Genomic DNA, 14,741 nt, shown 5'->3' with positions numbered 1-14,741 from the left:
TGGCGAAGAAAGCCATTCTCTCCAGAGATTCATACAGTCCTCTACTCTCTCTCTCTCTCTCTCTCTCTCTCTCTCTCTCTCTCTCTCTCTCATCCTCTCTCTCTTTCTCTTCTTTTCTCTTTCTCCTCTGCAATAACCTGCAAGATAAAGGGGTTTTGGTCACCAGTGCCTACTTATCCCTGGTGTGGCAGGTTACAGGGAGATGCAGAAATCATACAATAGAAGCCTCCTGGGCCATCACCACAGACAATCCCTCAGTCTACTCGGGGGATTGATCTACTCAGCTCACTCAGATCCAGGTGGAGGAGGGCTGTTCCTGAGTCCATACAGCCTGGAACTTGCCCTCTGGTCTAAAGACTATTCTAACTACAGCCAGATGGGAGGGGGGAAGGGAAGTAGGGAGTCCCCGCCCACATTCTGACCTGGGAGAAGTATTCTTCCTCCTTTCAGCTTACCCTTACAGTCACCTCCCATCCCCCATCCACCGCAGAGGATGCTATACAGAGGGACTCTACCCAGAAGTCAGAGGCCAGAGACAAGGCACCTGACCTGTCCACCTGGGAAGAGGCAGTTAAAACCTTGCTGCCTCTCAGGAGTTGCCCTGTTAGAGCATCTCTGTAGACTCAGTGTTTGGTACCATCTCCTCCTTCTCCACTCAGCAGCTGCTTTACCCAGAAATGGCATGTGTCATATGCAGACCTTCCACAGCAAAGAGCAGGGGACACAGGCAAAACCCACCTAATGCTGTGACATCATGTATCTGTTGATGTTACCCTGGGGCAAGTGGGCTGCCAAACTCTTCGAGAAGTGACTGCTTCTTCTGGGAAAGTTTGAGCAGCAGCCCCAGGTCTGAATCTCAACTCTATGTAATCCTGGCTTTTAGGAAAGGTTCTCTGTCCTCAAACTGCACAGGTGCAAGGACCTGGCTTCCCAGTTGGCCTCAGGCAGGCCCAGGTATGCCTGGAACTACTTTCATTTGACAGGGATCTCCGTCTGAACAATAAATGACAGCCACCCCTGCCTGTAGGTACATGTGATCTGTCTCCAGAAATATCTTGGAACCTCGGGGCTTGAGGGGCCTTCTAGAAGCCTTTTGTCTGTTCTATTGCTGAATAAGCAGAGCCCCTGCTCTGCCAGCCAGAGGGACTCTGGTGCCTGTCTCAGTCCAAGTCAGGGCGGTTGTAGCCATTTCAGTGATAAGATTCACTCTTCCTCTCCCTCCTTTGCTCAAATCCTCTGATGAGAGATGGCAAAAACAGGAGCGGCTGGGCCTACTGAGGAATGACCTCAGGTTCCCACGGCCAGAAAGCCTGGGGCCTAGAAGTTAAGAACCTTCTCTGGCTCTCTTGAGAGAGAAATTTTATTATCTGAGGTGGCATCTTAGACACACAGGGAAAGAAGCCAGTGCAAGTGAGGAGCCAAAAAAAAAAAAAAAAAAAAAAAAAGGAATGTTAGGTGGGCAGAGATAGTGTTGCTAGGCCTGTCTGTGTCTATGGCGTGAGAGCCATGCTCACCCAGGGCTAATAGCTTTGATAGCTTTGCTTGGGTGACCTCCCACCCAGGGCTGTCTGAAGGCTCCTCTGATTCTCTGCCTTCTGTTTCCACCCCTTTCCTGTCCATTTGTCAGCTGCTTCCCTGAGAGCAGACAGGGCAACATGGAGATACCTTGAGACAGAGGGCTTACTTGTCTCTGTTCTGCTGGGAGCCGTAGACATCTAATTACAGGGAAGTTACTAAAGGCCTGTCAAGTATCAGGTTGGTCACTCTGCAAGGCGCAGACTGAACTATGCTGAAGGGGGGGAGTCCTGATTCCTGCCCTGAGTGTGGTGGGCTTGTGGCATGTTGCCTTTAACCTCAGGGGCTAGAGGGTAAGCAGTGATTCTGCCCTTGGCTGTGAGAAGGACTATGGAAGAAGCAGCCATTGGACAAAGCTCTGAAGGACAAGGAAGCCTTTTTATAAGTAGGTAAAGATAGGAAAGTCTTTCTATCTTTCTATCCAAGGAAATTGCCCAGCAGATGCCTGTGAGTCGGACAGGTCGGACAGGGGCCGGGCAGGCATCACAGAGGTAACAGGCCCTCTGGAGTAGAGGAGCCATGTAATCTCAAGCATGTTGTTTCGTGTCTCTCAGTCGTTGTCTTTGTACAATGTGAGTACAAATGTATTATAATCCACATCACAGAATTGTGAGAATTAAAGACTGTATCGGTGTTATCCTTCAAACTACTCCAGAAGCAAGAGCTTGGTCCCCTAAAAAGGCTACATCAGATGTAAGTCAGCCAGCATGATGTCTGCCGTACAAATGCTGGGCGTCCATTGTTGACACTATTGCTACACCGCTGTACTCCTTAAGGTCCCTGGAGTGACCAGCAGGCTGTGCTCCCAGGCCAGGCCTGCCCGCGTGATGCCATTTAGGAAGATGCTATCTGGGCCAAGTGGCCGGTGGAAGGAAACAGACACAGCCGCCTGGCAGACAATTGTGTCAGTAAACCTCGTGGTTCTTGGCATCAGTAAATGCAATTATTGATCACCTCTTATTCTACCCCCGTGTTTTAGGGCCTGCTGTGTGTCCGGTGGGTAAAACGAAGAGGTGAGGGGAACGAAACAAAAACTTCTTTTTCTAAACAAATTTTATAGGATCAGAAATGTTTTTGGAGGTCACAATTAAAATGCTTTTGGGGGACCCTCTAACTGGAAACTTTGTGGCGAGGGAGCGGGGGATTCACGTGTGCCTCTTCCATCTTAATGTGAATGCCGAGAGTAGCCACTGTGTGGACCTGCGCACATCTGTCTCTTCAGGCACTTAACAGGTGTTTATTATGTACGTACCTACTATGTTCCTCCCACAGTGTTATCGATACACTAGCTCCTTAAGTGAGACTATAGAGCACTTGCAGGGGTGTAACAACCACCTCTAAAATGACCCGTTTTTGTTTTAGAAAGATTCAGGCCTGTTTTGTCCTGCTTGTCTCTCTCACACAGACTGGGCCCCATGGCTCCCTGGACTGTGTCACTGAGCTATCTTAGCGAGTTACGGTAGAGTCAAATGCTGTTTAGAGGAGTGCTGAGCAGAGAGAAATCGGGGACAAGGGGCCTCATCTGAGGTCCTTATTGTGATAGAGGACAGAGGCTGAAGTCTCCCATGTAGGATGCCCCATTTCACTCTCAGTTGACCCGGTGGGGTGGGTCGGGTGGTTTCAATCTGTTCAAAGAAGGGCAGTGACTACTTCCGTCCACCACCCCCACACATACTGAAATCAATATGGACAGGAGAAAGCTTATTGCATTATATTTCTCTAGAGGAAATGACTGCCTCCGACATGTTAAGGAGGAGACTAGGTAATAGTGAAGCTAATTTGACAGTGGCCAGGGAGTGGCCATCACTTCTCCTAGGCTGCGGGTGGAAAATCACTGCCCCCCCCCCTTTGTGCAGCATCTTGTTTCTCTTTTAATTCTGAAACAGCCTTGTGCGAGCCACACCAGCTCCTTCCACAAACTAGGAAAACGAAATTAGAAGGTGAGTTCACAGTTTTGTGGCTGTTAATCTGGAGGGCTGAAAGTGGAACCATCAGGGTCAGACTTTGAAAGACATGCCCCACCCCAACCCGCCCCGCCCAGCCCCACCCCACCCCTCCCACCTGCCCACCCATCCCCACCCCCCTACCTCTACCTTCCCATCCCTACTCTTCCTTCTCCCCTCCCTTCCGCTTCTTCTTCCCTCTTCTCCAGTCTTCTTCCCACCCCTTAAGGATTCTTCCGTTAATAAGTTAGAAACTCTTTGGGTGTTGGGCTGAGGAGATGGGTCACTGGGTAAGAACACTTGTGTGAAAGCACGAGACCTGAGTTCAAATCTCCAGCCCACCACGTGTGCCACCTGTAACCCTAACACTGGAAGACAGAGCCAGACATACTGTGAGCTTGCTAGACAGCTAGCCTAGCCCAAAAGGCTGAGCCTCTTTCTCTTCCGGTCCCAGGCGCTGCGGAAGCCGCGGCTTAACCGTGCAGACATGGCCAAGTCCAAGAACCACACCACACACAACCAGTCCCACAAATGGAACAGAAATGGCATCAAGAAACCCCGGTCACAAAGATACGAATCTCTTAAGGGGGTTGACCCTACGTTCCTGAGGAACATGCGCTTTGCCAAGAAGCACAACAAGAAAGGACTGAAGAAGATGCAGGCCAACAATGCAAAGACAGTGAGTGCACTCGCAGAAGCCATCAAGGCCCTTGTGAAGCCTCAGGCCATCAAGCCCAAGATGCCAAAGGGCCCCAGCCGCAAACTCAGCCGCCTGGCTTTTATCGCTCACCCCAAGCTTGGGAAGCGGGTTCGAAGCTACATGGCCAAGGGTCGTAGGCTCTGCCAACCAAAGCCCAAGGTTCAAACCAAGGTTCAAAGCCCAAGGTTCAAAGGCAGAGGCCAAAGCTCCAGCTAAGGCCCAGGCCAAAGCTCCAGCCTAGGCTCCTAAAGGTGCCCAGGCCCCTGTGAAGGCCCCATAGAAAAGGCTCCTGCCAACATGAAGACAGATGGACTGCCGTGACACACCTACCCACACACTATTTGCAGATGACCAGTGTCCTAGTCTGTTTTTACAAATAAACTCGAGGCAAGATCTGTTTAAAAGAAAGGAAGGAAGGAAGGAAGGAAGGAAGGAAGAAAGAAAGAAAGAAAGAAAGAAAGAAAGAAAGAAAGAAAGAAGTTAAGACAGAGAACAGCACATGTAGACACGTAACGGACTCTTCTGACTCCTATATGTGCGCATGCTCGTTTATAAACTATATAAACACCACACACACAAAACTTCTAAAGATAAATGGAATTAAATAAATACCTTCTAAGTTTTCTCTGTCAGCAAGGCCATTCCTGTAAAGAGCCGGCCCTGGAGTGGCAAGGGTTAAAGCCACTCTGTGGCATGGCCTTGGGATTCTATCCCTTTCTAATTAAAAATTGCCACCCCTGACTTTCTTCCCCACGCTAACTAGAAGAGTGTGTGGGTGTGTGTGCAGTGTGTGTGCAGCACTTTATCTTTCCTGGTTCGTGTTTAATTTGACATTTTCCCCCAGTTTCTGCGTGTGGACCATGTAGGGTTGGGACTGTGTATCTGTATCTGTTAGTAATCAAACTTGCATTCAGAAGCTGGCTAGTCCCCACTGAGCCTGACTAACTGGTGTGGGTTCTCATCCTCCTGCCTCAACCTTTCTTCTGGGCTTGGGAGGAATCTTGTAGAGTGGGAAAGGCTGGGAGATAGCACAGAACTCCAATGTGGTACGGCACTAAAGGCTCTGGGAATGAACCCCTTTGTCCTCATTAGGCATGGCCCTGTGCTGCTTTTCCTCTGAGGCTTAAAGGACACAAACCTGTCTGAACTAGCCTCCTGGCCTCAATGCCCCTGCTAACAGACAAGGCCCTGCAGATCCCTGGGGGAGTCTAGAAGCTGACAGGCCTTGGACCAAGATCCCTAAAGAGGATGTCAGCATGTCTGCAGGTACATTTAAGATGATGGACTCTTGCTGGGCCACAGAGACCCCACTGTAGATCCCTGTCAGAGAGGAGAGTCAGAGCACACTACCCAGGCACTCACCCAAAGGTCTGCATCTCCCAGAAGCAGAGACGACCCATGACTTCAAGCCTGGCACACCTCTGAGAGTTCTTCTCTTGTTTTAAATAGGATCAAAGCAATCAGACTGAGAATTGTCAAAACCCCATGGGTCAGTGTGACCTGGGGTGGACACACCTGTATTGAGGGGTGTACATTTAAAAAAAAAAAAAAAAAAAAAAGATTCTATGGCCTTGTACACAGGTCACAGCCTCAGCCCTTCAAGAACTTTTAGGTTATTTTCAGTCATGAGAAGGACTTGGGGAGGAGGAGAAAAGATGCTCTAAAGGGGTATGAGGTAGAAATAATTTGTACTTCTGCAGATAAGAGTAATCTATTTTTATATGCTCTTAGCTTTGCCTATGTACAATAACAAGTTGGGAATAAACCACATTATAAGTAAGTATCCAGAGCCTCTGACTTGGAATAATTCATTTTAAAAGTACAGCCCCCCCCATTTAAAAAAAATCATAATATTCTTATCTTCTGTTTGTTTCTGAGCTGAAAAGAAATGCCCTAAGCTACACCCAGCTGTGGGGTTTGTAGACCAAAGACTACTGTTTTCTTCCTGTGGGAACCCTGGGGTGTTTCGGGTTAAAAGGCCTGGACCGGCCATGTGTGTTTAAAAACAAGGCTGACTCTGAAGCCTGCGGCTCCAGTCTGACTCCAGCCTGCTGTTAATGGAGGACAGAGGACCACTTACAGCTTCCTCCTCACCCTGTAACAAATAACACACTCTGTAGACTTCCTCCAAAGCCCGGGCCACCATCCACCCTCCTGCTGGGGGCAGCAGCAGGCTTCTTCCGGCTGCTTTCCCTGCGGTCAGCCCAGCCGGTCAGGCATGGAGGCCCAGCTCCGCTCCGAGATAAGGCCCAGTTAACCACATTAGCAGGAGCTTGGCAGCACCTCTGTCTGGTGTGGGGACACTACAGAGCCCTCAGGGCAGGGTGAGGACTTTGCCCTGCCAACAGAGCTTGTTCCAGCTTCCAGTGAGGCTCCTACAAAGTCCTCTTGACTGCTCTGGCCCAGATGGTGGTCTTTCAGTTACACTCAGCTAACATGTGTTTGTTCTGTATCTCCCCCGCCCCCCTCTTTTTTTTTTTTTTTTTTTTACAGCCTGTGCAGAAAGGCTTTAGCACATCACCCCATTTATTGGTACTCCATGGTACAGTCAGCTCTAAGCATTTCACAGCAGTTTATTCACTCAGTGCATGAAGTTGGCACCACTGTTTTCCTATGTCACAGACAAATCCAGGTATTCCTCTCGTTGCTGTTATTATTATTTTATGCATATGGGTGTTTTGCTTGCATATCTGCTCGCTGCTTTCATGCCCAGTGCCCACAGAAACTAGAGGGTTTAAGGTTCCCTGCAACTGGAATTACAGACAGGTGTTAAGTTACCCAAATAGGAATCAAACCCTAGTCCTCTCATGGAGCCCAGATTGCTCTCGAACTGGATATTTAGCAGAGGATGATTTTGAACTTCTGATCTTCGTGCCTCTGCCTCCCAAGTCCAGTGATTACAGGGATGTACCAGCACTTCTGTTTGATGTGGTGCTGGAGATCAAATCCAGGGCTTCATTCATGCTAAGTGAATACTCTACCAACACACACACACACACACACACACACACACACACACACACACACACTCCCCTCCTGTATTTCTTTTTCTTAGCCTTCACTTTTGCACTTACATCACGTGGTTGATATCTGGCCCCTGGCTTATATCTTGAGCCCCAAGCAGGCAGGGATTTTTCTTTTAAGGGGCCGGAGACCCAGCATGAACAACACCTGGCCCCTGGGCTTGTTCAATGGGGGAAGGAGACAGGATGCTGTCTTTTTCTGTGGCAGCACACCTGGACAGCAGATGCTGCACTCAGCTGCTTCCTAATCAGCCCCCTGGCAGAGGTAGGGTGTGTGTGTGTCGGTGGGGGTCCCTGGGGTTGACTGCCTACATTCAAATATTGCTTCCACCACTCAGATGTATGAGGCTTGAAACGTTATCAGTCCATTCTGAACCTAAACAGTCCCGTTTCTAAAATAGGAAAAAATAACGCCCACTTGGCTGGGTGGCTGAGAAGTGGAAATAGCCCATGGACCGTGTGCTTTATCAAAGGACCCAGGAGTGGACAGCCTGAATATACCCATATGTCTGGTGACCTCAGGGAGTCAGGGACCAGAGGCTTAGGATCTATCCTCCATCTTTCACTGGATTATAAAGTTCTGAAATGGGAGTGGGTCGAGTTAGAATGTGGGCTAGGCTTGTGTGTGTAATTCCAGTACTCCAGATGCAGAGACAAGAGGCCAGCTCAGTCTACATACAGAGTTCTGGGCCATTGAGGGATGTACAATGAGACCGTGTCTCATAGACAAGTTGTTGAGGCATGGATACAAAAGGACCTGGAAACAATCTAACATGTTTTTAAAAATAGATTACTCTAAGAACTTGGGAAGCAGAGGGCAGACCAATCTCTGTGAGTTCAAGGCCAGTCTGGTTTAAATAGTGAGACTGTCTAAAAAGTAAAAATCAGTATAAGCCAGGCATGGTGGCCAATGAAATCCCAGCAACGCAGGAGGCAGAGGCATGAGGAGAGACATCTCTAAAGCCAGCTACATGACAAGGCCCTGTCTCCATAAGTAAATAAATAAAAAGAAATTGAAGTGTAAAATTTGAGGGTAGACCAGTGGAAGAGAACCTGTCTAGCATACACAAGACTCTGGGCTCCATATCAACATCTTTTCTACACACACACACACACACGCACACACACACACACACACACACACACGCGCGCGCGCACAGAATGAGAGAGACAGATAGAGACAGAGACAGAGACAGATAGATGTGCAAGCGCACCCATGCATGTGCGCACACACACATGCAGAGAGAGAGAGAGAGAGAGAGAGAGAGAGAGAGAGAGAGAGAGAGAGAGATTAGGACCAGTCCTACAGCCTTACCCCCTTTCTAAGCAAGTGCTCTATCACTGAGCTAAATTCCCAACTCTAAGCAGTACCTTCTTATTTCTCATGTTTCTCTGATTGCCTGAGTGGTTTCTTTGTCCTGTGCCGCTGACAAAAGCTGACACTTTCAAAATGTCCTTGCTCACATAGCTGGTAGTTGGCGCCAGCTAGTAGCTAGGTAGGTATGTCACTAGGAGAGCCCACTCATATCTCACCAGTGTCTCCATGTGGCTTGGGTCTCTTAAAACAAAGGACTAGGATCCAGGATGTAATCCCTGTCATAACCTGTGATCTAAACCAGTTGCAAATTCAGACCAGACTCACAGGGACTGTGATTCAAGCTCTTTCTCTTGATATGAGGGACGGCATGTATGTGGGAGCTGGAAATGGTGACTGCCTGGGGACTGGGCTCTGAGACTTGATGCCACAAATATATAAATATGTGTATACAGTGGCTGGCTTGTTCTTCATATACCCCTATGACTAGATAAAAGTGGTTTTATAGGTCAAGTCCTCAAAGCAAATCATTGGCGCTAAGGTATGCATGTTGAGAACCAGCTAGCTACTGCCAAACTGCCTTCAACAAAGCTATAGTCATATGTGCTTGCTTACATAAGACAGGCCCAAGTATGCTCCTTCCTCCACACCCTCACCAGAGTTGGATGTTTCCAGGGGTTTCCATCTTTGTCAATCTGATAGATAAATAATTGTATCTTGTCTCTATGGTCGTATTTGAGTATCTTTTTATGATTTCTTATTCTTCACACTGAGAAGTCAGTCTGTGGATAAGTTCATATATTTCCTGTACCATCCAAGGAACATGATGACGATGAGAGAGAGTGGGGGAGGGGAGTTGGAGAGGATGAAAATATCCTTACTTGAGGTCTCCATTCAGAGTCTCTGCAGATAGCTCAGGAGATACTGAGTGACATATGTCAATAGAGGGCTTCAGGATGTGATGAGCAAATTATTAAGCTGCTGTCCCTGGCTCTGTATTCACTTACTCAGGCACGTCTGTCCAGTGTGCCCTGAAATTCCCAACCAGAGAAGATCCTGTCCTTTCCTGGAATTGAGAGGCAGCTTGGCACTGTGAGGGCAGGGTTGGGCAAGCAAAGGAAGGCATAGGCAGTTGGCTGTAATTCTGGGAAGAAAAGCTGCTATTTAAAACCCATTTTGGGTTTTCCCATCTCTTAATCCTTACTTTCTCAAGAGAAGGGCAGTGAGAAGATTCAGGCCCTGGTGAGCCAAGTGGAACTGCCCAGGGCTCAATTCAGACACTTAATGGCTGAGGTCAAGTACCTCTGGAAAACTTTGTGCCCAAGCTCCAGCCTCATAGATCTCCCAGAAGAACATATCCGCAAGACCTTCTCACAGTATGTGGTAGTCAGTGTCTCCTTATATACTCTAGGCCAGCCTGGCTCAAATTTGCCATCCTCCTGTCTCAGCCTCCCAAGTGTTTGTCAAGCTTACAAGTGTTTGTCACCACACCCACTTTAAACAAGGACTGATCTGGGTATAGGTTGTAGTAAAGCCATGACACACTCTATTGGCTGAGTGTTGGGTTATGTAGGAGCAGAGGAGGGAATGAGTGGACTCAAGAACTTCCGGGAGCCATCATCCGCACTGGGCTCACCTCTTCAGTCTCCTCACCCAGCACCCTGTGAAGGAAGAGGCAGTAGCATGTGAATCCCTCTTTCTCTGGATTGAGTCCAGCCAAGAAGAGTGCCTGGTTCTAGCTGCTTCCCAGACCATGTCTCTGTGACCTGGGTCTTTGTCACTCCCTTGCTCCAAGCTGTGTAGCCTGGTGAGTCTGACACGGCGACTAGACTGAATAAGACATGAACCCCGTTTTTACAATCTCCAACTCTATTTTGGAGCTTCACTTGAGAGAGGAGGCAGAGAGGCACCTGGGATCCCTTTCCTAAAGGCACAGGATGGATTCTAGAGGTGCCACACACAAAATGGCTGTCCTGGGTCCTCCATGGTCAACAGGCTCCCTCATGTCTGTTGGCACTAAGGAAAGGTGTCTGAGTGACTGTCAGGCAATCGACCAGAGGAGGAAACTGGCACCAGGTAATGTGGATGGATTTCTTTGGAAATTTAATTTCCAAGAGTATTATATTTGTAAGACAAAGTATTGCAAATTATTCATGAGGGCTTAGGTCAGAGTATATATATTTTTGACAACCTCAAACCTATATAATTTGGGGATACAAAATGTACCTCCTTGCCAGGCTGGGAAACAGCACTGAATGTGCTAATAGGCCCAGCGGGACCATTAACCTCCTGCTAATCCTTTTATGGCTTTACTCTTTTTTTTTTTTTTTTAAGTGAAAACTCAGGTTAAATATTTATTATACAGGAAAGGAGCACTGCTGCTTCCTCCTGCTTTTCCTGTGTTGTTGCTGTTAATAATTTAATAGATTATAGCATACAAATAGTTGAAACGTGAAAGACAAAATGCTGTATGGAAAAATACAGGGCCACGGGAACCTCCATTCCCCCCCCCACCGCACCCCAATTTTGCCGGAAGAGGTCTTTCCTGTCATCAGTAACAATGTGTCCTCCTGAGAGCCCATGACTGTTTGCATAAAACAACATACACAGTTATTAAGATTAATCATCTCTTTTTGTTGTTGTTCTTTAAAAGAAAATGATTACGGGGTTAGAGAGATGATGGCTCAGTGGTTAGATCATTGGCTGCTCTTCCAGAGGACCGGGGTTCAATTCCCAGCACACATGGAGTTTCACAACTGTCTGTAACTCCAGTTCCAGGGAAGCCAATTCCCCTGAGGGCACCAAGCTTGCAAGCAAAATACCTACACACATAAAAATAAATTCATTAAAAGAAGAACATTATTAATCTTTTTTTAAACCATAGTACCAGGCCCCTGGCGTTAGGGAAGCATGTTTGGCAGCTGGTATGATGACTACAGATGAGTGACCACCAGTTCCCGAGGGTTATACACACTTGATGTTCATTCCTGCCAGAGCCCTCTGTTCATAGGGCCTCAGCTGCTCCTTCTTGTGACCAAAAATGGTCTTACTCAGCATTATCTGACACGTTCCAAATGTCCGGCAGTTTCTAAAAATAAAGTTGAAGACTCGTCACCACCACGATTGTGCCAGAGCTCATGGCTCCGACTCTGAAGATACCTCTGAAAGAAGAGGCCAGGAAACCCTGTGAACAAAAGTGACATGCCACCAGGGAGGCTTGCAGAGCTCAGCGGAGGTACTCAAGGATCCCAGGGTGTTCCAGGCCTCAGCTGGTCTCTGGGGATACAGGGTTGTTGTTAGTTGGAACAGTGTGGGGCTCACTCTTTGAAGGTGACCTCCGGCATAGACGACCTCTACTTCGGTTTTTTGTTTTGTTGTTTTGTTTTTAATGCACTTGGCAGTCACAGGTCCTATAGTACAGCAAAAAGAAGAGAATGGGCACGGAAATAGTAGCGATCCTTACAAACTGGCAAGCAGGCTGATCACTGTTGTGTCCAGGAGCCAGGGTCTGTACCAGCTGCTACCTTAGCGTGACTCTGCTAAGAGTCTCCCAAGAGCCCTGTCAGTGGCACGAAGCTCTGTCCTACAGCAGAGCGCATGCTCAGAGACAGCAAGCTCAAGGTCACAAGGTGGGATGCAGTAGACAACACACATTCGTACCCGCGACCTCCTGATTTCAATGTCCAGACCATAGGTTCTGAGGAAAACCAAGGCCCATGTGCTTTGTTTTGTTTTGTTGCCTTTTTTTTTTTTTTTTTTTTAATGACAACTTGACACAAGCTGGAGTTATCTGAAAGGAGGGAGCCTCAGTTGAGAAAACGGCCCATAAGATCCCGCCTATAAGGCATTTCCTTACTTAGTGATTGATGGCAGAGGACCAGCCCGTTGTGGGTGGGGCCACCCATGGGCTGTGGTCCTGGGTTCTATAAGAAAGCAAGTTGAGCCATGATGAGCAAGCCAGTAAGCAGCATCCCTCTATGGCCTCTACATCAGCTCCTGCCCCCAGGCTCCTGTCCTGCTTGTGTTCTTGTTCTGACTTCCTTCAGTGATGGACCACTATGTGTCAGTGTAAGCCAAATAAACCCTTTCCTCCCCAGCTTGCTTTTGATCATGCTGTTTCTTCACAGCAGCCGTGACCCTAAGACACTCACCCACCTGGCCCTGGAAAGCCACTGAGCCATCCCTTAACAATTTGTTCCAGAATAAAAAAAAAAAAAAAAAAAAATTCTATTAAAATAAGCAACTCACTATTTATAGACGCGATGGTTTACTCCTGGGCTCCTCTGTCTCATTCTGGTAGATGGGTTAGCTCACTGCGCTCTGTCCTGAGGTAGCATGGTTTCATTGAAAGCAGTATCACATTAGTTGGTAACAGGACCATGGGATTTTCTTCAGACTTTCTCAGCTGAGCAGAGGGAGTGTGGGGTCCACATGTCATCCTATCAGGGTTGAGACCCCACCCTGCTTCTACTTGCTGAGAAGCAGGGAGAGCAAACACAGCCAGCAATTGCAACTGCAACTGCCCAAGAGGGCTGAGCTTTTCAAACCATCCTTCAAACTAAACTCAGCCTTTCTCCCTATCTGAACAGTGTGTAAGGGAGGCACCTGTGAGAATTCATGAGATAAAGAGATTCATTGCAAAGGAATTATTTATTCCAGCTAGCCCATATAACAGACACAGAAACCTGATGTTTTATTCACAAGCTCTAAGCCTAGACTGGGCAGGATCTATGCTGTTCTCATCTGTATGCAAACCATATGCCCCTTGTTAGTTGCCATTTCAGTGTCACATGAGCTGCCTCTGTTCCATCAGCCTGTCCTGGCCACATGCTTATGGTCCCTCTCCTCTGGTGGCCTTCTCCCCTCTCTATTTTCTTCCTCCTCCCCCTGGTCTCTCCTGAGCTCCCCCTCACTCGATCCCCAAGTCCTGCCTTCCTCTCTTTACTGCCCAATCACAGGCTCTAGCCTTTTATTAATCAGTCAGCTTTAAATTGGGGAGCAAGGTTTACACAACACAGGCCGGTGTATGTGAGAATGCACTCATCTCTGGATAGCAACCGGTTCTTGGGGTTGAGAATTTAGCATTTGTAGACACAGCAACAGACCAACTCCCAATAATTCATGGTCTTTCTACCTTGAGCGAGAGCTGACTGGTATCATGAGTCTGTCCATGGTCTATCCCTGCTGCATCTTCTGCAGCTATGGATGCAGTCCACTCCTATCAGCTCAGTTCACCCCTGCCCCCCAACCCCCTGCAGCTTCCCTCCCACAGTGGGTAGGAGTAGAGCTGCCATTAGCTTTTAACTCCACAAGGAGAAGGCATGGAGGCCCTCTCCTGAGACCTTTCTCCTTGGCTGTCTACTGGGCTGGCATCTTGCTAAGCTACAAACCCTCTTCACCGTGTTTTCCTCTTCTGGCCTACCTGCTGCCCTTCTGTCCTGAGAATCTGTCTTTACCTCTAGTCTAGATTCTCCTACACTTGCTCTCCTCCCATAATCCTTTGGGAGGAAAGGGTGGGCTCCTCCTTTCCTTCCTCTACAATCAACTTTGTAGCTAAGTCTGAGTAGTGATCAGCAGTGAGGAACACCAAACTTGATTGTTTTTCTCCAGAGGAGTGTTAGTCGTCTCTAACTCAGTCCCTTCCTTTTATGCCCTCCTGTCTATGTTTGCAAAGGGTTCCAAAATCATTCCTCACAGCTTCCTCTTCAGACCTCACACTGAGAGTAACACTAGTAGTGTTTTGCTTTGACATGTAGGACAGACAACAAACTCTTGGTTTTGGTCAATGGAAACTCTCTGAAAATTAAGGAAGAAAGATCCATCTTTAACATCTGGGATTTCTAGTGTTGTAGTGAGTGCATGCAGGTGTCCACATATGGGATTGAGTATACACATACATACCTTCTGAGACTTTCTGGGTGACATATTTGACCCATATGGAGGAAAACCCAACTTTAAAGAATAAACACCATTGCTGGGTAGTGGTGGCACACACCTTTAATCCTAGCACTTGGAAGGCAGAGACCGGTGGATCTCTGAGTTCAAGCCTTGCCTGGTCTACAAAGAGGAACCCTGTCTTGAAAACCTAAATAAATAAATAAATAAATATCATCGACTAGTTCCGAAAGAGCTGGGCCAATAAAAATAATTTGTAGTAGATACTGTTGAATTTAAGATAATTCATC

At 47.7% G+C, this 14,741-nt stretch overlaps 1 pseudogene; it reads left to right on the top strand.

Moving 5' to 3' along the window:
* Window positions 1-3,994: 3,994 nt before the first annotated feature.
* Window positions 3,995-4,434, top strand: LOC117720184 (large ribosomal subunit protein eL29 pseudogene; annotated as a pseudogene).
* The last annotated feature ends 10,307 nt before the right edge of the window (window positions 4,435-14,741 follow it).

This window comes from Arvicanthis niloticus, chromosome 14 (assembly GCF_011762505.2).
Source record: "Arvicanthis niloticus isolate mArvNil1 chromosome 14, mArvNil1.pat.X, whole genome shotgun sequence".
Lineage (NCBI taxonomy): Eukaryota > Metazoa > Chordata > Mammalia > Rodentia > Muridae > Arvicanthis > Arvicanthis niloticus.
Note: the sequence above shows the minus strand (reverse complement) of the source record. Positions and strands in the feature narration are given on the sequence as shown.